At 40.4% G+C, this 21,501-nt stretch overlaps 1 protein-coding gene across 2 annotated transcripts in view; it reads left to right on the top strand.

The window, feature by feature from the left end:
• The window catches only part of GBE1 (1,4-alpha-glucan branching enzyme 1), a 167,222-nt gene that overhangs the window by 457 nt on the left and 145,264 nt on the right, over positions 1-21,501 (top strand). The window lies entirely within an intron of this gene.

Raw genomic sequence — 21,501 nt, 5'->3', positions numbered from 1 at the left:
CGGGGGGGACGGACCCGGAGCGGGGTTTCGTGCCGGCACTTCCGACGGAGGCGCCTCCACCGCGGGCGGAGCCGCCGTCGGGACGCGGCGGGGCCTCCAGAGCCGCGTAGGGCGGGCCGCTGCGAGGAGGCCTCCGCCGCGGGCCTCTCCGCTGGCGTCGCCGGTGGTGGCGGTGACTGGGCCGTCCCGGCCCCCGTGGCCTCTCTGGCGCTTCGGGCGTCTTCGTTGCCCCCCTGGGGCCCGCCTAACAGCGGCATGGCTTCGTTACGGCTGGGGGGGGTGGGCTGGCTCACGGGGAGCCTGGCCCTGGCAGCGCAGGCAGGTGCGCCGCGGCGGCGAGCGCCGGGGGCCGCTGATGAGGGTGTTTTAGCCGAACCGCTGTCGCTAGTAAAAACGGTTTTAAATCCAGCTGCCAGAACCTGTAAATAAACTGCTCCTGAACCACCTCTTTCTGGAGAATTTTCCTTTAGGTGCGTTTTTGGAGAGATCCCTAAATCCCTAACTCAGCTGTTCGCAGACCTCCAACCGATGACAGTGTGCGTTAGGGTGGTTTCAGGTTGCCAGTGTGAACATTTTTTTTTTTTTTCATTTTTTTTTTTTCCCTCTCGCCGGCAGCTGCGACACCAACCCTCTGACCAGGACGGGCAGCAGGCCTGGGCGAGAGCCTGCCAGCAGCAGCTCGGGCAGAGGCGACCTGCGTCCTGCCCAGCAGAACTGCCGGCCTTGAGAAACTGCTAAAGCCTCACCGGCCGTTTGAAAACCGTAATTGGGAGCTTTTATGGTGCAACTTTCTATGTTGTGTTTCACTACCGGTCCCCTGATAATCAAAACTCTAGTACTGACCAGTGCCCTGTATCCCAGAAGTCTGGAAAAGTCTGTGTATGTGGGAGAGAAGCAAAAGGGATTTTGATTTTTTTTTTTTTTTTTTCCTTTACTGTATTACACAGTGCTTTTGGTTTCATGTTACCAGGTGTCCTGTTGGGTTCTGGCAGAGAATAGTGGTAAGGCTAGATCATGTAAAATGGGATTAAGGATTTGGTAAACTACTAGATTTACACAGCATTTTCTGAAATGTAATCTCTTAATGATAGAATAGTGTAGTGGTTTAAACAATGATTCCTGGCAAGCGTGGGTAATGTATGCAGTGCTGTAAAACACTTAATTCTTCCAGTGAGGTGCCTGAGCGTAGGAAGGAATAAGTGGGTGGCTCTGGCTCTTAATAAAGCCATTTATTAGAGTATTTGGGCTTTCCAAATGTGCTTGCCATATAAATGGTCACATTGATGATAGAATCATAGATTATTTTTTTTTTAGGGTGGAAAAGACCTTTAAGATCATTAAGTCCAACTGCTAACTGAGGACTGCCAAGTCTATCACTAAACTATGTCCCTAAGCACCACATCTATGTGTTTCTTAAACACCTTCAGGGATGGTGATTCTACTGCCTCCCTGGGCAGCTGTTCCAATGCTTGACTACCCTTTCAGTGAAGAAATTTTTCTTAATATCCAATGTAGACCTCCCCTGGCATAACTTGAGGCTGTTTCCTCTTCTCCTGTCACTTTTTATTTGGGAGAAGAGACCTACCCCCAGCTGCCTACAGCCTCCTTTTAGGTAGTTGTAGAGCATAATAAGGTCCCCCCTGAGCCTCCCTTTTCTCCAGGCTAAACTCCAGTTCCCCTAGCCACTTGTCCTAAGACTTGTAATCTAGATCCTTCACCAGAACCTGCAAAGCATTCTTGGGACATGCTCCAGCACTTCTACATCCCTCTTCTAGTGAGGGGCCCAAAACTGAACACAGTGTTCAAGGTGCAGCCTCACCAGTGCTGAGTGCAGGGGAGTAATAATTTCCTTTGTCCTGCTGGCCACAATGTTTCAGATAAAAGCCAGGGTGCTGTTGGCCTTCTTGGCCACCTGGGCACACTGCTGGCTTATGTTCAGCCAGCATTCCCAGGTCCTTTTCCTCCAGGCAGCTTTCCAGCTGCTCTGCCCAAAGCTCATAGCATTGGGTAGGGTGATTATGACCCAGGTGCAGGACCCAGCACTGAGCCTTGTTGAACCTCATACAGTTGGCCTCGGCCCATCAGTCCAGCCTGTCCAGATCCCTCTGCAGAGCCTCCTGCCCTCAAGGATATCAACACTGCACCACCAAACTTGGTGTCATCTGCAAACTGAGGGTGCACTCAATCTCCTTGTCCAGATCATCAATAGAGATATTAAACAGAACTGGCCCCAGCTCTGAGCCCTGGGGGTGCTACTTATGACCGGCCACCAGCTGGATGTAACTCCATTCACCACCGCTCTTTGGACTTGGCCATCCAGCCAGCTTTTTACCCAGTGTGGAGTACACCCATCCAAGCCCTGAGCAGACGGTTTATTCAGGAGAATGTTGTGGGAGACCATGTCAAAGGCTTTACTGAAGTCCAGGTAGAAAAGCATCCACAGCCTTTCCTTTGCCCACTGGGTGGGTCGTCTTTTTGCAGAAGGAGATCATGTTTGTCAAGCAGGACTTGCCTTTCATAAACCCATGCTGGCTGGGCCTGATATGATGGCACTCAGGGTAATCGGTTCCATAACTTTTCCTGGCACTTAGGTCAGGCTGACAGGCCTGTAGTTTCCCGAATCCTCCTCCTTGTAGATGCACTTCCCATTGGCTAACCTCCAGCCTGCTGGGACCTCCCCAGTTAGCCAGGACTGTTGATAAATGATGGGGAGTGGCTTGGTGAGCTCCTTCACCAGCTCCCTCAGTACCCTCGTGTGGATCCCATCTGGTCCTGTAGACTTGTGAGTGTCCAAGTGGAGCAGCAGGCCACTAACTGTTTCCTTCTGGAATATGGGGACTTCATTCTGCTCCTTGTCTCAGACTTCCAGCTCAGGGGGCTGAGTACCCTGAGGGTACTGGATGATGGTGTTTGTATTTCTGAGGATAGTACAGCTGTGCTGAACACAGTGAGTTTGCAAAACTTTTGTGTACTTATGAGGTTCATCCATCTTGACCACAGAAGTTCAGATGATCCTGTTTGTATCTTGTCCCTTCCTGGCTTCTGAACCTCAAACTGGTTAATTAACATAGAATACTGTGGAACCGTGTATACTGTTAGGTAGTTTGAAGGAAAACTTTTGTGACAACCTGTGATAAACTGAATGTCTTATTCTACGCCCAAACAACAAGCCTGTCCTGTCTTTTATCCTGTGGATGGTAGAGAGTGCCAAGGAGGAGGAGTATAAGCACAGGGAAATACCTGTTGGTGTATCCATGCAGTGCTCATCCTAGCTTCCATGAATTGTGATTCAATCTGTATTTAATAGCTTGAGGTGCATTTTTGTCTAGAGGTCTTGCATCAGGAGTGCCCAGGAGAAAGGAGTTTTGCAGCCTCGTTGCTGCATGTGTGAAGAGCCAGTTCTCTGGGGTCTCTAGTATATGGGTTTTGCTTATTTTTTTTTTAATTCTTGTACTGGAGGAGGCGGTCAGCAGCCCTGCACAACTTTGTTCACTGTGTCTGTGAAATCCTGAGCAGTGTGGAGCTAGGTGATCTTTGTCCTAGGCTGAAGGATCATGATGTGTTTAACTGGTCATTGTATGAATGTGGTCCACTTGTCTGATCCTCTGTTGTGTGTCTTTCCTGGCCCCTTTTTGAGATGGTAGTTAAAAATGAAAGCAGTCTGAGTTGAATGCTATGTGGATATGGTTGGATTTGCTCTTAGGTCTTTTCCAGCTTAAACAATTCCATGATTAATACAGTTACATAATGATATGACACTTGCATAACTAATCCTTGAAGAAAAAGTACAAAGCAGAAAAACCTGGCAAGCTGTCTAGAAGCAGAAATACATGTAAATATATTTACCTTTGGAGCTTCAAGTGTATGTACAGAGTGAAGTTGCAGCTACTAATCTTAAATCCTACTGGCAGTAAACTCGTATGCCTCTAGAAAGGTAATAATTATTGTAAATGCATGAACTTGATCATGCATTTGTGGGGCCTGTCATTAAGTAACCCAATGGATCAGGTGTATCCCACATATAGTGTAGGAAAGGCTGTGATGAAGGAACCAGGAATATGTGCTGTTAAGCAAACCTGTGTATTAGCTGTCAACTGTTTGCCATGGCCTTATCATGGGCAGGGCAGAAGGACTAATTCTTAATACATACTTAGTATTAGCAATTCATTTACTCTTGTAGAGTAGGAAAACTGGATAGAAGTGATGCCACTCAACTGCTGAACAAGTAATCTCTTCTGATACCACTGGCTGGTTTTCTCTATCTAACGTTGTTCCTGATACGCCTGTCCAGTGGCATTTTTTGCCATTTGGATAGTTTAAACAACAAAGATACAGGTGGTCTGTCAGTTCAGAAGGTTGAGGTGTTCCTGGTGAAGGGGACACGAGGCAGCTGTTGTGCCTGGCACCCTGTAGCATCAAAAGTGTTTTACTTGCTTGGATTAGGAAGCTTTGGGAAAGGAGTAAAACAAACTTAATCAAATACAGTGTGTATGGGTACTTTTTCGGTAGTAGTCTAAATTCCTTCTTAATAATGTGCAGTGATCTTTACCTTCCTTTAATATTAAAGAAAATATTTAAGGACTGATAGGAATTTTGTAGCTTATAGCTATCATACCATGTATTGCCTAGAGAAATAAAAATCGGGGATTTTGACCAGAGGATTAAGAATGCTTGAGAAACAAAGCTTTTTAAACATTTGTCTGTTGACATCATTATACTGTGCCTTGTGCAGAAACATAAAATTAGTCCTTCCTTTGTCTTGCTTAGTAACGGTATGTTCTTCTATAAAAGGGAGGGGGAATGAAAGATTTAGGGTCTGTTCTTGGCAGTGACATCGGCATGTTGTTAACTCACCCTTTTTGAGCCTGGCTGCAGTTTTATCCATAGCACTGTGTTAGTACAGCCAGATTATTGCTAGTGGAAAATTTTATGGCTGTTTATACATGACTCTTGTAGGATGCACAGTCAACTTGATTACGATGGATTCTCACACTCAAAGCAGGGCCATTTCTGGTGTTGGATTGAGTTGCCCAGGGGTTTGTTGGGTTGTGCTAGGTCTCTGAGAATGCACTTCCACAGCCTCCTTTGGCAGTTTCTCCCTGGTTTGGCTACTATCATGGTGCAAATTTCTTTTTTAATACTATAACTGCCCTTGCTGCAACTTCATCTGTTACTTCTGCTCTTTTTTTGCCGTGTGCCTTGGAGGAGAGCCTGGCTCATTCTTTGCTCTGGGCACTGTCCCTCCATTACCTGTCTCTTTAGATAGCTTAAGACTGTAAGTGGAGATCAACAACCCATGCCCCCTCGTGTTAGCTTTTTCATCTCTAGTCCCCAGAAACTCAGCTTTCTCTGACCCTACCTTATGTGCCAGAGGTAGTAGAAGACAGACCAGGAACAAGAAGCTGGCTTTCTACAGAGGCTTTAGCTTGTCCTTACTTGCCTCTGCCTTGAGCAGGTGCAGGCCTACCTCGCTGAAGTTCACACCCACCTCTCCTACCCTGTGCTGTGCCACTTCACCCCAGGGACAGTGACCATGTCTACATGGCAGAATGCCTAATACTGAGATCTTTGCACATTCTTTTATTTTTCTTTATTTTGGCCAGAGGGGGATGTTAAACATCAGCCTGGGTTCTCCAGTGTAGTGTAATTACTGTGATTCAATTTAAGAATTACCAGATTAATGATGGAATGAATCATGATGTTGCCTCAAGTTCTAAAAATTTTCCTTTTGGTTTCAAAGACTGTCTCCTTTAACATCTTGTGAAGTTTGAGCTTCCTGCTTTACACAGTTCACTTTCTTCCATTGTTTTTTTTTTTTTTTTCTTTTTTTTTTTAATCTTTGAGAAACACTGAATGGGTGCTCTGGTGGGAACAAAGTGTTTCTCTAAAGAAGTCATGCCTAAAATTAAATGGCAGGACCTAGTTAAGTTCTAAGCATGGAGTATGGACTACCATAGTTAAATGCGTGACAAGTGGGAAGAAGGAGATGTCTGGTCACATTCCCTCTTCCGTTCTTTGTCATGCATAGGCATATTGTTGCAAATGGTATTCATGGGGAAAACAGAAATTGGTATTTTTTTTCTTTCTCTGAATACCTCAATTTGACCCTGAGTGTCTGTGTGGTATTTTCTTTGGTGAGGGGCTACATCCTTCCAGTGTATATATAGTGAACCATTCAGCCTTGACCCAAACACACACTATTCAGAGCTTAAAATAAGAATCTACTTCAAACAAACAAAGAAAAAAACCCACAAGTGATGAGTGTTTGCATAGGGTATCACTGTGCTACACTGTTTGACCATCTGTGATAACGTTTTCGCGCAAGTATTTTGTTAACTCCCAAGTGTTATTTAGGCTAAAGACTTTGTATAATTTAGTATGTATTTTTAGTCTTTTACCTCTTAGAACATAATTGGTTCAATTAAAACCATTAATGCCTGCGGTGTAATTGCATTTTATGGAGTTACAAACTGGTGTTAGAAAGTGCTGCCCATTAGAATTTTCTGCTATAACAACATGCGTGGCTTATTATATTTTACCAGCCTCTGCAACTGCCTCTGTAATGTACTGACTACACAATACTCAGTGAAAGCTTTTCTTTTTTACCCGTTCAATTTATAGAGTAAATAGGTGAAAATGTACCAGTGCACAGCTTCAGTCTTTATCTTGATTAAACCTTCAAACAGGACACTGATTTGTTCAGCTAGGCAGAATACTGGCCATAGTTCTTGGTTGTCGGTATGGGTTGAGGGAGAGAGAGGATGTCCCATTTCTTCTGAAGTTTTGGTGAGTTTTTGGTTGAGAAGACAGGAACATCTACTCTGTAGCTTTTGTAGCTAGATCAATTAAAAAGATGTCTGTCAGTTATTTCATAGGTTCCTGGTAGTGTTCTTAGACCCCTCCACTCTTACAAAAGGGAAGTACTTGCCATTTTTCTGTTCGTGTCTACGTAATACCACATTACTGCAGCTTTTTGCTTTTTGATGGTTCTGCTTTTTTTTTTTTTTTTTCCCCTCTTCTTATTTTAAGAGGTGCACAGTTGTGGGTACTTGACTGAGGTATTGAAAATGAAAAGGTGTTGAGTTGGGTTCAGTAAGACTAAGTAGGAAGGCAGCTATTGGGGTCTGGCAAGTTTGGGAATGAAAGTTGAAGAGTGACCCAGGTGGAATCCCAGTTTTAGATGATGACAGGAAGTGGGAAAGGCTGGAGTAAGATCTGTCACAGAATTAACACAACTACTGTGTGTCATCTGTGTAGGGAGCCATGATTCTAACGTAGAAAAACGGGATTTTCCTTTTCTGCCTCATACAGGCTGCTGTATTGGGCATGTGAAACTGAATGTCCACGAAAAACAATGTCATACACTGCTGTATTTTTCTTTTTTTTCCTTTTTTTTTTTTTTTTTTGATGGCATTGACTTCTGCTGGACTACTCAGAATGATTTTAAGAGCCCTATAGAAACCAATACCTATCAGTTTAATGGGATATATGCTTCTGCATTATAGTTGTCTGGTGTGCTCTTGTGCATTGGGATTAGTAACCCTGACAAGCACAGCTGACTGCATCACTGATAACTTTAAGTCTGTGAGGAAGTAGTTACATAGGACAGTGTGCATGTAGTATATGTGTATCTGGTCATAGTCCTCATTGAAAGATTCAAGTTGGCAATTGTCTTAATAGCTGCTAGCTTTACAAAAAGGCAGGGAAGTATTAGGATGCAGGTAATTGCTTTTTGTTAGCCAGGCAGTTGCCTCTGTATGTATTCATGCTAAGTACTCTTTGAAAAGCTGAGTGGAGGCCCCCTCAGCTCTATTACACAGTGTTAGCATGTCTGAGAATGTTGAATGGGCTCTGAGAATTTGCCCAGAATTTTTAAAAAATAGATTATGTGACCAGGAATCTAATTACTGTCTCACTATAATAGTGAGGAAAAGCCTTGTCTTGCTGAATACTTTAAATTCAAGTAATTGTGTGTGTTTCTTTAATACTTCTAAGCTGTAAAGAAGGTGTTCTTGTTGTGGAGGATTGTCTTAAGTCAGCATCCTATTGCATGAAGATGCTTTTCTTCCCCTGTTCAGTTTCACTATTTATGTATACACACTACTCTTGCCTCTCAGTCTCCCTGTTACCTTCTATTAACTCCCACTATGCCTTCTAATTGTAGCTGCTCCTTCATCTTCTGGCTTCTACAAAAGAAGCTCCTTTTCACTTGTGCAGTGTCAGAGATCTAAAACCTCTCATTCATGCTTCAGTTTACTTTGTAGTTCTGAAACTCTGCTTCATTAACTTAAAAAGAATATAAAGTCTTAAGGCAGTGTGTCAAGTGCGACAAGATCAGATTTTTGTATTTAAAATGTTTAAAATATGAGTTTTCCTCTGGAAGAAAACATTATTCTGCAAAAAAGAAAAAGGTTTTAGCTATAGTATGGTTGCTTCTTCCCCAAGTACCTGACAATTTATTTGACATTCTTAGAGCACCTCATGTTAACACATTGAAGGCCGGTTATTAGTGGCAATTCCTGGCTGTGCTGTGAAGAACAGGCCTCCAAGCTGCACAGAACAGTCTGTTTTGCCTCATGTTGCTGTTGGAAGCACCTTACCAATGAGCGTTACCTGGGCAGCTGTTGTGATTCAATTCTAGTGTAGGCCCTTGAGCTCTTGGAGTAGATATCTGAAGATCTGTCTAATGACCCAGGCAAAGCAGTTCACTTATGTGAACATCTTGAAACTGTTCTGTTAATCTGGATATTTCTAATGCTACATTTATTTTAACCTATCTCTTGGTATACTTATAACCCCCCCCCCCCAAAAAAAAAAAAAAAACAAAAAACAAAACAAAAAACAAAAAACCACCCCAAACAGAACCACCAAAACTCAAAACCAAAACCAAGCCTTACTGACAGTTTCTTTAATCATGCAGCTCTGATTCTGTTGACTGATATTACTTGAAGGTAGTGGTAGCTCTAATGCTTTCTATTTGACGCCCTCCTTTTTTCTTTGGAGCTGTTGCCCAGGCATAATATGATTGTGGTTCCTTCATATCCTTGCTGTTCTGTTTTTTTGTGTTGCCTGGCTTTGTGCTAGCATGTCCACCCTTGAGCTTAGTGATAGGGAGAGAAAATAATTTCAGTGGGGCATGACATTCCAGTAAGGGTGGACCTACTCTCTGCAATGTAGGGGTACCACTGCTAAAAGGTTATGCTAAGTTAAAAGAAACAAGTAGCCTAGATCTGCAAAAGGAATTGAGTGATGCTGGGTCACACAAAATTAACTTCTAAGTGTATAGTTCATGGCATAGAAAATGTGAGTTTCAGCCCTGGTTACTTGAACTAGTCTTGTGTTCATTAAGTGATTTGTCTCCATTTGTGTGTTCCACAGTTCTTAAAGGGAGGTTGGACCTCTGGGTCCTCTCACTTCCAGGTGATGCTGGTATGAGACACTGAAGTAAGGATGATGTCCTTTATGGTAGGAGTAGAAAAGTGGAGAAATCCTACTAAAGTATTACCTCATGAGAGTGTGGACTTCAATTTGATGAGTGTTTCTTCTTTAATTCCTCCCACTCAAAACCAAACAACCCCCTACCTTTTTGGTCAAGAAAAGGCTTATAGAAATGTGGGTAAGCTAACATACACAGACAGACTTTGCTGATCTCAAAGCGTAGTTAAATAACATTGCAAAGATTTGCGACTGGAGGAGATTTATTTTGCTGTTATTGGGCAATGTTTAGTGTCTGACCTTCATTTGCACTCATCCTTTTCAAGAGGGAGCTGATAGAGAAGGCCCTTTAGGAGGCATTGTATTGGGACAAGTGGACAATAAACTTCTAGTGCTGATCACAAATAGATGTAGGTAGTTTTATTACAGTTTGTGTGGAGATTTTTTTTGACAAAACAATGCATTATATGGTTGCTGAACTCTATGCCAGCAGTGTGTGTGGAGTCAGACTTATGCTTTGAGGGCACTCTTTTTTTCTAGTGTGACACTGATAGGCAGGGTACATGCATGTGCAGGATGTGTGCCTCCAGGTATTCCCTATGGTCACATGTGAGTGTGATGACATCATGAGATCTAAGCTATTGGATGTATAAACATTTGATAAGATGCTTTGGAGGAAAGGTGGGAGGGCCAAGGGGGAATAATCTGAAAGACTCCTCTTAAAATCATGCTGAGTTACTCTGTGTTTTAAATGAAAACACACTGCACTACCACAGCTGTTTGGAAATAGCCCATCTAGAATGAGTTCGTTGCATAAACATAGGAGTCAGCAGCTCATTTTAGCAGCTTTAGGGGGCAACCTGATTGTACTGTACCTGCTATCCCAGCAAAAAAAAAAAAAAAAAAATAGTTTATTAAATTCTGTTATATGTGCTAGGCTTAAGCAGATAATTTGGGTATTTTACACTGTCTAAAATGCCCTTGGACATCCCTGTTTATGCAGGCAAGTCTTACTGTTAACATAATTGTTTGATACCTGCTGTGGTAAATACCCACAGTATAAATGTTTCTGGTTTGACAGGGGTTGGTAAGCCGTAAGTTAATTAGTTCTTTCCATTCCAAGACTTATGCAGCTCATTTTGAAATTATGAATCTTTGATCACTTTCAGCAAGATTTAATTTGTCCTACATAAACAGTTCTTCCTGCCAAATGCCACTCCTCTAGGAAATTGTTAAAGTGTAATAGAAATATGAAGTGCTGCATACTGCTTTGGTGTGCCAACTTTTCAGAGAAAATTTGGGTAGCATGCCGGTTGTAAATACTTGCACAATAGCTTTGTATTGTTACGCAAACAGTAGCAATGACTCCACATAGAAGCATTTGTGAAATAGTAGATGCAGTGGGTTGGGACAGGAGCTGGTGAAGGGACTTTCCAAAGGTTAAAGCTAAAATCCACCTTTTTTGAGAAGCAAAAATTAGGAAGAACTGATGGAAATATCACAGTCTGTATACTTTGTACATAAAGGTAAGAACTTAATGCAAATAAAAGCTTTTTTTCTCAGTTCCTAGATACTTCCTCGGTTCGTATTTTGCTTGGACTTACCATCTGATGTTACATCATCTTAGTCCCACCCTTCTGCAATTGCCACTCTCCACTGCCTTACTGTCCCTAGAAAAAATATGAGAGAAATGGGGGAAAACCCTGGCTTTGGAAGAAAGGAGGGAACATAGCTGAAAAAAAAAAAAAAAAAAAGACATGCTTTACAACTTCAGGGTCTGTTTAGACTGCATCTTTTTTTTTTGTTGTTGTTGTTTTTTTTTATGAAAATGTTAAAGTAGTGGAGAACAGGGTAAAACTGGCATGCTGAATGAGCCAGGTGACTCAAATCTACTGTCTGAACAAGCATCCTCTCTCTCAGTTGCCATGTACTCCCAAACTTTTACTTGATCTTTGGAAAGCTCATGGATTATCTTATCTTTCAAGTTCAATAGATGGAGTAAATAGTATGTGTCCAGTACTGTCATATTACCAGTGGCATGGACTCTATGAACATGTATATGAAGTTTTCCAGTGAAGCATAGTCAGTTGGGAAAGGTGTTTCATTTCCCTTTCTTTCAGTAGGGATCAGATGTGTTCTGTAAATTTTTCATTCTCACTTGAAGAGGAAGTGGTTTAGAAAAATATAGCTTAAAAAAATAACCAGTGTAGCAATAATTTTGAATTTTTCATCTTGCAAGTAGTATGATGGCTGTACTATCTTGTCCCTTTTGTCTGGTCTTTAGGAAGCTAAATAGTCATATCTGCTTGCCCCTGTTTTTTTTCAGTTAGGGTGCTAGCCTCTTTGCCCCTGTGCTTCCTTCTTTGTTCAGCTCTGGGCTACTTTCTTGCCACTGGCTAGCAGTTGTTTTGAACAACAGCAGGTACTTGTGAGATACTGAACTAATTTCAGCATGTAGCACCAGTAGAAAAATAATGTTTTCATTGGCAAACTCCAAAGGGATGGGAGAGAGACAGCAGACTAGCAAAACAGCATTTAGCTATGAACTGTTGTTCAAGTGGCTTTTTCCCTTTCTTGAAGAAAGCAAATTGAAACAGGCATTGCTGCCTTAAGGTAGCGTTTTCATACAGGTGACAGTATCAGAAAGGGTTGTGGTTTTTTTCCCCTCCCCCTTAGCCCCCTCCATCCCCAATAAAAAGAAGGGGGGGGGGGAGGGGCAGGGGGAAGAAGAGGGGATCCCTGAAGATTTTTAAAGAAAGGCTTGTACCTGGGCTGTGTGGAGATGATGTCACTTGATGAACATTAGGTAGCTGTTTCTTTGTGCAAAATTCAAGGTAGGTAGTTGCATCTTAGCTTTCAGTGGTGTAAAAGTTTTTGATTTGAGTGTGAAATCTAGCTTCTCCTTTGCTGTACAGCTTCCTTTATAGCTTTTGGGGAAAATACATAAAATATCTTTATTAATTGCACTTTATGTACTTAATGCACAAGTGTATATACACACAGAGTTTTTTTCGGAGGTCTTTCTAGGTAGCATGTGTATGTACAGCCTCCATTGAGGTTCATTCGCAAGTTTAACTGGCTTATGCAACTCATTGACTTAGTCTATGGCATATTTGATATGAGTTTTCTAATAAGAGCAAGTTCCTTGATGCTTAATTTTATAAACACTTTAAAGCTTTTTTTAAATAATTGCTGCTTTATTTTAGTCCTGTTTACAACAATTGGAAAGTATTTAAGAAAAAAACCCCAAAGAAACAGGCTCCTAACAGTCTTTTTTTTTAAAAGAGCAGCAAACAGATTTTTTAATAGTAATGCTATTGTGATGTAATTTGAATGTGATTACAGTGATTGGTTCTTTCAGACAGAAAATTCTAAACAGTTGTTAGCATTTAGATTTGCTTGCTAAACTTCTTTGGGTTTCCTTTGTATCATCAAAAAATTCTGGACAGAAAATCTTTTTCTAGCTAATTCTTGTTATCCTAAAATAAATGTATGACTTCATAAATCTGATTATTTATTATTAATCTTAATAAACTTAAACATTGTAAATTAATGTAAATAAAACCACCTCAAAATTGTAGACAACCTCTTCATCTTCCTCCCCTGCCCTCACAGTTTTAGGTGCCACATGATCTTGATGGTAGGTGTATGCAGAGCTTTCCTCGGAAGTTCAGGGTTAGCTGCCATGAGGTTGTGGGTTTTGTTGTTTTGTTTTTTTTTTTTTTTAGAAAAGGGGCCTTGGATTATAAAGTCAGTGTATAAAAGAGTAATTTATGATTGTGTATTTTTTTCCTGTTCCTAAGGTAGATCATGGATAAAAAGCTGAAGTTTGCAGAATGAGGGCAAGAACTGGGGGAGGTTGGAGATGTTACCTACCAGACAATCTATAGAGTGATAATACTGTAGTTTCACATAAATTTTGTCCTTACAGACTGGCATGGGACACTCTAGCTGGTTCCTGTGCAGTGTCTGGCTACTGATGCTAACGTTCAGGCTTCTCAGGCCAAAAGTATGAGGCCCAACAGAGCAGATAAGGGTCTGTTCAATGCCACCAGCTCCTCAAATACAATGTTTCTGCAAGGCTTCCAGTGTAATTTGTTTCAACAGGTTTCATGCATGTATTGTTTAAACTTAAACTGCTTATCTTAACTTTTTTTGATTGCATGATAAAAATACAAGTTCCTTCATGCTTATAAAGTTCTTAACAGCACCAGAAGACTCAATCTATAGGTCTGATTGTTCAAAAATGCACTTTTTCTGAAGAAAGCAGTATGCTGCTTTTTCCATGGACTGATAACAGATGAAAAGATAGTGCTCATAGTACAGAAGTTAACCTAGTCCTTGACACCTTTAACTGGTAGAAGTTGTCTGTAGGTTCCACAGCTGGTAAAACCAAGAAGAGCACAGTCAATTTGTGTATGGAGATATATGTATTTCAGCTACAACTTGAGAATTGTGAGAATGACGTGAAAAGCTTTACTAAAAGGTTAGGTACCTGAATAGACCTAATGATTATTCTCTCTTGAAAATTTAGCAAATTTGGACCTAAACAGCGCTTGAATGTCAACTGTTTTAGCACAGCCAGTAAACCAGGAATGTTGTTACTGCACAATAACAATGACTGGATTAAAGTATCTTTGCCTTCTGAATAGGATCTCTTTTGGACCATGAAGTTATGGACTGAGTATTATAAGATAACGATTGATGTCTTTGAGTGTGACTATCAGCCATTGTGTATTTTGGCCAAGCTATTTGGGTTTTTGCTTAACAGTAAATAGTAGAAACAATTACAGAAACAAAACCCACACTTTCTTTAATAGCAGAAGCAAAAACTTCATCTGAGATGTGGGCTTTGAACTGCAGAACAAGATGTAAGGCATCACCTTCCCTAATATCATAAATAATGTATTGTCATCAAAGTAGGCATCAGACTGAGCTTTCAGCCACAGCGATGGTTGGCTTTGAGTGGTTTCCAACTTAAAATGGAGGTAACTGTAAGTGGCAATTATGTCCATTAAGTGTCCTTGTAGAACACCTTGACCATAATGACTTTTGACAGAAACATCTCCCAGGCCCTGCAGAGCTAGGAAATGCCAAGTCTGTCAAGATCTGATTCTTTTCCAGATATGCCTTTGAACAGCTTGTTTGTCTTTACGTAGCGGGATCAGTATAGTTTGCTGCAAATCCTGTACCTGTCAGTTAAAGTTGTTCAATTATAACTGTTTTCTCAAAAATGCTTGGTCAGTTCTGGGGTGTAGGTTGGCTGATCTTTGCATTGCTTGGCAGGGAAACCAAAAAACAGAGGTATTGAAGTAGAAAGTCCACAGAAAGACATTGTCAGTATAGCATACAATGTTGGAGAAGTGATTGTACAGTAAATACAGTTTATAGGTGCAGGAGCATGCTTTTGATAATACAGGTTGGTGGTGGTGCCCACTCCAACCCAAAAAAACCTTGTAGTTATGAATTCCTTGGTCTAATGGCATCTGCACTAAGGACTTTTGCAGTAAAAAGGATATTGCTCGAGAGCAGCATTTGCTAATACATTAACAAGCACTTCTAATGTAAACCTGGTTTTATAACACTAAACTTCACATTTTGTAAAGTCAGAGACAGCTTCTAGGTACACCTGTGTAGGTCCTTTAGATGTTACTGTCACTGACTGAAGTACAAATTTTGACACCACACTTCTACAACTTGTGGACTTCACTGAAAGGAAACATATTGGACTTTGGGTATTTGGCTCTACGAGTTACTGTGGGTCATTTGTTGCAAAGGCTGCTCTTGGTATTGTTAACCCTTGTTCAGCAGCATATACGTAAAAATGCCGCTGAGATTCCTTCACAGATAGGTTTTCTTAAAATGCTTGATGAGGCTTGTCTAATAGAAGCAACAACATTTAGTCTGTGCTGAGGACAGCAGTAAACTGCAGTGGTTTTTGTATCTTTTTGATGTTTTCCAAACTGTTTTATCTGTCCAGTCCTTGTGTGTTCAAAACAACAGATGTTCTGACAAAGTCAAGATTCTTTGTTGTATTGTTGCCTTATTCTGTTTCCTAAGTTTTTCATGTTCATCTTTCCAGGCTGTGTGGGTTGGCTGCCAGGAACTGTAAGAAGTCCAGGGATTTGTCAGAGGGGAGAAGGCTTTCAGACTCTGGAACCTTTTCTGGCACTCATTCTGTCAATATTACTCTAGGATAGGTATCAGACAACATGCTGCTTACCATCATGTCTGTTACAGTATTTAATACAAGCACAAAACATACATATTGTTGAGTTGAACGGGTATATGTTTTAGCCTTTGGTGTTCCATAAATCAAGTGCCATCATGATGATTAGTTGAGAAGAAACAGGAAAATAAAGACCTGAAATTGCTTGTACTGTGTTTTGATGTTTGTGTTTTGGTTTGTGGTTTGGTGGTTTTTTTTTTCTGTCTGTGCGTTGTTATGTGTTTGTTTTTTGTTTTTGTGGTTGTTGGTTTTTTTTTTTTTTTTAGTAGCATTACTTTTGGTATCTCTGTGAGTGCTGCTAGTTGGAGCAGGATGGTAAAACAGAACTGTGTCAGAGAAACAATGGCATAAAACCTTAAAATTACTAAATCAACTTGTTTACCACGTTGTTGGAGTGGTTGAAAGCTGACATCTGTTTCCTTATGGCAAAAACAAATATAATTTTCTTATGATGGCTCCAAACCCTAGCTTTGATGTTCCTGATCATGCAAAAGCATAAGTGATGATTAGGAGCAAAAAAGAGGATAAGCTGCTTGTTGTTGTTGTTGTGTTGAGGCACCAACAGTTCTTGTGGCAGAGAAACTGTGTAACAGAAGAGTAGGAATAAACAGTGATTTGTGGCTGGTTTTGTAATGTATTTCATAGTTTGTAGTGGTATATATCAGTAATTTTTTTCATATGTCTGAGTGTTTTTATTTATTTTAAACCAGAAAGGTTTATTTGTGGAGGTATTGGGTGTTGCGGTTTTTAATATCTGTCTCTAGTGGATTAGCTTCCTGAATCTGTTTTGCTGAAGTTTTTGATTCTCAAATGTCCATGCAAAGAAGGTCTTCAATCCCCTGCAGCTTGTAAATGACTTTACTGGCTTTTTATAAAGCTTTGTCCAGAATAGGCTAACCAAGACTGAGACTTCATGAATAGGTCTATCCAAGTAGAAAGGAAGGACATGAAAAACATTTAAAGTCAAGAGTGTTCTGGGTGTCGCTCCACTTCATCAGTGTGATATTCCTGCTGTGGTTTGCTTTCCCCTACAGAAGAGAAGAGGTATTGTAGAAACCTCAAAAATCAGTAGGGTATGAGCTTTCACCTAGTATTATAAAAATCTAATAGCCTGTAAGCTGTAAACAGGCATCTAGAAAACAGTAGAGATGGCACTAGTGTTGTACATGCATGCATCATTTGTTACATTAGAAGCTTTGGCTTAAGATTTTCTTTTCTCCTTTTATTTCTATTGATACTCTTTCATCAACTGATCCACTTGTAAACTATGAAAGAAACTAAGGAAACTGAAGTAAAGAGAAAATTGTGGTCTTGACAGGTAAACTTGGGAAAGGTCCCTTTGTGATATGGAATAAAGTGGGAAGTATAGCTGGGGGATGTGTCATTGTTTTTGTTCATGCCGTATGAGACACTATGGACTGTATGTGTGTGTGTGGGGGGGTTAAAATGAAGCTTTGAGGGCTTATTTAGCTATAAATAAGTGTCTGTAACTCAGCTGCTTACCAAGTGTTTGCCAGGCTGTGCAGATGTCTTTTTTTTTTCCTCCCTCCCCGAGCACATTTAGAAAACTTGCTAGCTGGTGAAAAAACTGTGCTCTCTTCTAGTACTTCTTGATATGTGTGCATTGTACTATATAAGTACAATGTTTTTTGTTGGCTTTATTGTTGCTTCCTCTATTCTTCAGGTATCAAGATTATGAAAATTGAATTTTTTAGGGGTTTTAAAAAGATACAGGTATGACCTTATTTGAATGACAGATACATATTAAAAGATGCTAAAATATCCCTAGCAAACAAGCTGGTCTGCAGTGTAGGATGTCAGATTTCAAATCTAATGTTTCAAAAATTACTGACTTGGAAGCCTGGATAGATGGTGGCCTGTTGAGGGTAACTGTTGCGTATGCTACCACAAGATTCTAATATACTTTGCTGCTTCTACTTTTCATAATCCAGCCAAAGCAAATTTTGTTAGAAGCCAGTGGAATTTCCTACACATACACATGCAGTGCCTATTCTAATATGGATTTAAATTCTTGTTAAGTAACTTTTTTTTGAGACTTTAAAAAAACAACATTGCCTCAACAAGAAGAAAAAGGGTGGATGGGAGCGAGAGCCAAGAAAAAGGGAGACCTTGAGAGCAGAGGGAAAGGGAAACATGGAGTGAAGATTTGCAGACCACCTCTAGAGGTTGTGACAAAACCTTGGATTACATCTTTTTCTGGGAAGTGTCAGCCTTTTCCTGTTTTCTGTTCTATTTTCCAGCTATGAAGGGGAAGTGTGTGGTGTGGGGGTTGTTTGTGGTTAGTTTTTTTAATAATAGTTAGGGTGGTTATAAGATGAGTGGAACAAACAGGTTGTAATTGCAACCTGTAGTGTTACTTTTCATGATGGTTATTGCAGTGACACTATAATTGCAGATCACACAGAATCTCAATAACGTTTGTGGTAGAGTATTGCTTCTGCTGGCTCATTCCTTTGTGCTCTGCTGTGATAGCTGATGAGAGCTGGTCAAATGCGGGGAGCTTAAATAATTGTGTCATTGTATCATGTGCATGTAAGCAGGATGACTATCAACCTTCAGGTAGAATAACAGTGTGTTTCAGTGTGACTCTTCACAAATTCTTACTGTTATGATATCCTGATTAGGTATTGCTAAGGAATTTCTATTAGTAGGTGGAATCAAGTAACTGCTATTTGTTATATTCCTGGAAATACAGGTAACTGTCAAATCTTAAAAGGATAGTTTATTCACTTTCATGATGTGCTTTTTATTGGGTATGATCATGTCAGGACTCCAGTGGATGCCCTATATTATGGAAAATGTTTATACCTTACCAAAACTCAGCCAAACAAAAAAGGTGTTACGGCAAATTTTTGACAGTACAAAACCCCCACGATTATTTCAAGAGGAATCTTACATTAACTAAATAGTATGAAAGGGTAAAATATACAAACTTTTTTTTTTGTGTTTTCAGCTCTTAGGAAATACTCTGTATTGCATCTTGGGTTTGCTGTTCACGTTAATTCCCTTATTCTTGCTTCCTCCTGCCACCAGAACCATTTTTCATCTTCCTTGTAAGGATTTGTTGTGTATTTTTTACACAGGGAACAATCCATAGCACGTATTGTGGGTGTGCAAGCTGGCACTTCATAGTCTTCAGAGAGTTTTGGGATTCTGAGGCTGATAGCAAATCTCTCTTTTGCCAACTGCAGCACGTCAGCTTATAAGGTACTGGAGGAAATTCCCTCCGGAGCATTAATTACAAAGGAAGAAAAAGATCTCAGAAAGGTGGAAATTATAATCAAAGACCTATGTACTTGGTAGTAATCTAGAACTGGTTTTTTTGAGTGGTTTCTGTAACCTGTAATGTCTATGGCACATCCGGCTTGTGTCTTTAAATTTTCAGAACAAAAATATTTCTGGAGCAAATTATATCATACCAATTGCTGATTGTGTATCATTGATATAACTTAATATTTCAGTTTTATTACAATACATTAATCAGAACATGCTGCATACTGCTGAAACTTAAAGAGAACTGTTGGGGGTGAGGGAGTAGAGGATGTTGGCAGTTTGTAGGGAGCTGCTGGGATTGGAACATACAGGTCACAAATAACGGAGATTACAAACACAAACTAAAATTATGGCAGCATTTGTTCTTCAGTCTTCAATGTTGTTAATGCAATTAAATGAATTTGGCTTTTCAGTTGTGTCCAAGGTATGCTATTCATGGATTTCATGGGGAGGGGCACTGTTTGTGTGCATGTGCATTGTGACTTTTTTGGGGAATGGGTTTATCTGAATTTCTCTCTTTGAATCTCTCTGTGAACTGTCCAAGCAGTGAGGATTTTTTTGACTCTTTATGTTGGCAATCTTTGCAGTTCACTGAATGGTCTTCAGAATAGCTGTCCTGGGTGCAAATTAAATTTACTTCTAATAGTATTTCTGTTTCTGAGAGAACAAACCGAAAAGGAAATTAATAATTAAGCAAGCTGGGTTAGTTTCTGTTGCTTTCACCACCCCCACCCCACCACCACCCTCCACCCCCCAAAAAAACCCCACCAACAAACCAAAGCCACACCCAAACAGACCCAGAACACTAACAACTAGTTGCTACTCTGAATTTATTCTTAAGGCAAATATGGAGGTTGCCTGGTGCTGAAATTTTATCTAGAAAGAGCAAGTTGACCACTAATGTGACAAGATTTAGTTTTAAAAGCGTAAGCCTTGCATTTTGTTTGTTTTAATAAAAAGTTGCATGTCATGTTCACTGCCAATCATGTTAATAGGCATCTGCCTTTGCCAAAATACTTATTTTGGAACTGCTTACCTGTTTTGCCTAATAACTTAATATGTAAATAATGAGTGAATGAGAGAACAGCCTTTACCTTCATGCTACCTTAAAGTTTTAACAGAATGGATTTCATTTAGGTTTTTTGGGGGTTTTTTTGGTGGTTGTTTTGGTTTTGTTTGTTTCTAATCTTGGTTATGTGTAAGCTGTTTGGTGAGATTCATAGAATTATGTATCATGGACACTTGTGCTTGTTTTGAGAACTATATGGAGAAAAGTAACCCTGTTGCTTGGGGAGTTTAAAGCCTGTCTTTGCTCCAAACTGAGGTGAAGAAGGGGAGGGGAAAGGTCGTGCTAAAAGGGAAGGTTGTGGGCAAAGAGCAAGTGAGGTCCTGGCTGTGGGCCTGTGCTTGGCACTTGCTCTGGAGCTAGGAAGTGCCAGGGGCCTGTGCTGCAGAAGAGCTGAACGGGAGGGCTGGTGGGGAAGTAGACTCTGCTGGCTGGGTCCTGTATGCTGTTAAAGGGTCTTAACAGAACAGTGTTATACAATGTATGGAAGTTGAAATCCTACTGTGTTGGCTTATAGATGCGAGCTCCCTAAAATGAAAGTGTAATGTAAATGCAGTGCAATTCTAGCAGCTCTTTAGTACTACAGAAGAGTGATGAATTACCAATTTGAGTTCTTTAATACTGTCCAAATCAGTCTTTGTTCATGCTGTTTGTTACATATACTGATGTGCCTTCAGCATTTTGTTTTAATTGCAGATTCTTCTCAGTAAGCAATCTGAAACGTTATACTTAATTAGGAACAATTGATAATCTTACAAAGTTTCTCTCAAGAAGTCATGTGGCAAGTGGAATTTTTTTTTTTATTCAGCTGTATGTACACTGCATATAAGGGGAAAGAAGAACGTATGTTCAGTTTAGACCTGAAACTTGCTTATTATTCTTCTCCTCACACTTAGATGATACAGCACCTCTAACTCATGTGTTGGTAAGCTTGAATGAGCTTTTCTTGCTACTGTGACTCCATGTGGGACGTGAAACTTAACTGTGCCAGCTGTGTGATTTTTTGGGTTTGAGAAAGAGGCCATGGTTCTGGCCTGCATTTATGTATCTGACATCTGCTAAAGGACTGGTAGTGAGAAGGGACTTTCTATGGGAATCTCTTACCTCTCTGGTCTGTTGCTGAAAGCTTTTTGTCGTAACCAAATGCAAGTGTATTGTGTGACATAATGCATTGGAATGGCTTATTCCAATAAATAAACACCAGGGCTTTCTGAACAAAGGTATCTGTAAACTTTGTCAAACAGTGCACCTGCTGATGGTCTGTGGCTTAACGTTTGAAATATAGTTCATTTAGCATGCACATTCTTAAAGGCACTAAATGCTCATCTTAGAAAAATGTGATAATAATTAAGATTTTTTTCTTGGAGTAAATGAATGATGGACTATAAGAATCCAGGCCTCTTTCAAGAGATCTTAAAATGAGGGAGATGCATAGTTGCAGCCCTTTGCTGCATGAGAGACTGTGTAATACGTGGGC

Source organism: Falco rusticolus, chromosome 2 (genome assembly GCF_015220075.1).
Source record: "Falco rusticolus isolate bFalRus1 chromosome 2, bFalRus1.pri, whole genome shotgun sequence".
Lineage (NCBI taxonomy): Eukaryota > Metazoa > Chordata > Aves > Falconiformes > Falconidae > Falco > Falco rusticolus.
The sequence above is the reverse complement of the archived record's forward strand: the minus strand, read 5'-3'. Positions and strand labels throughout refer to the sequence as shown.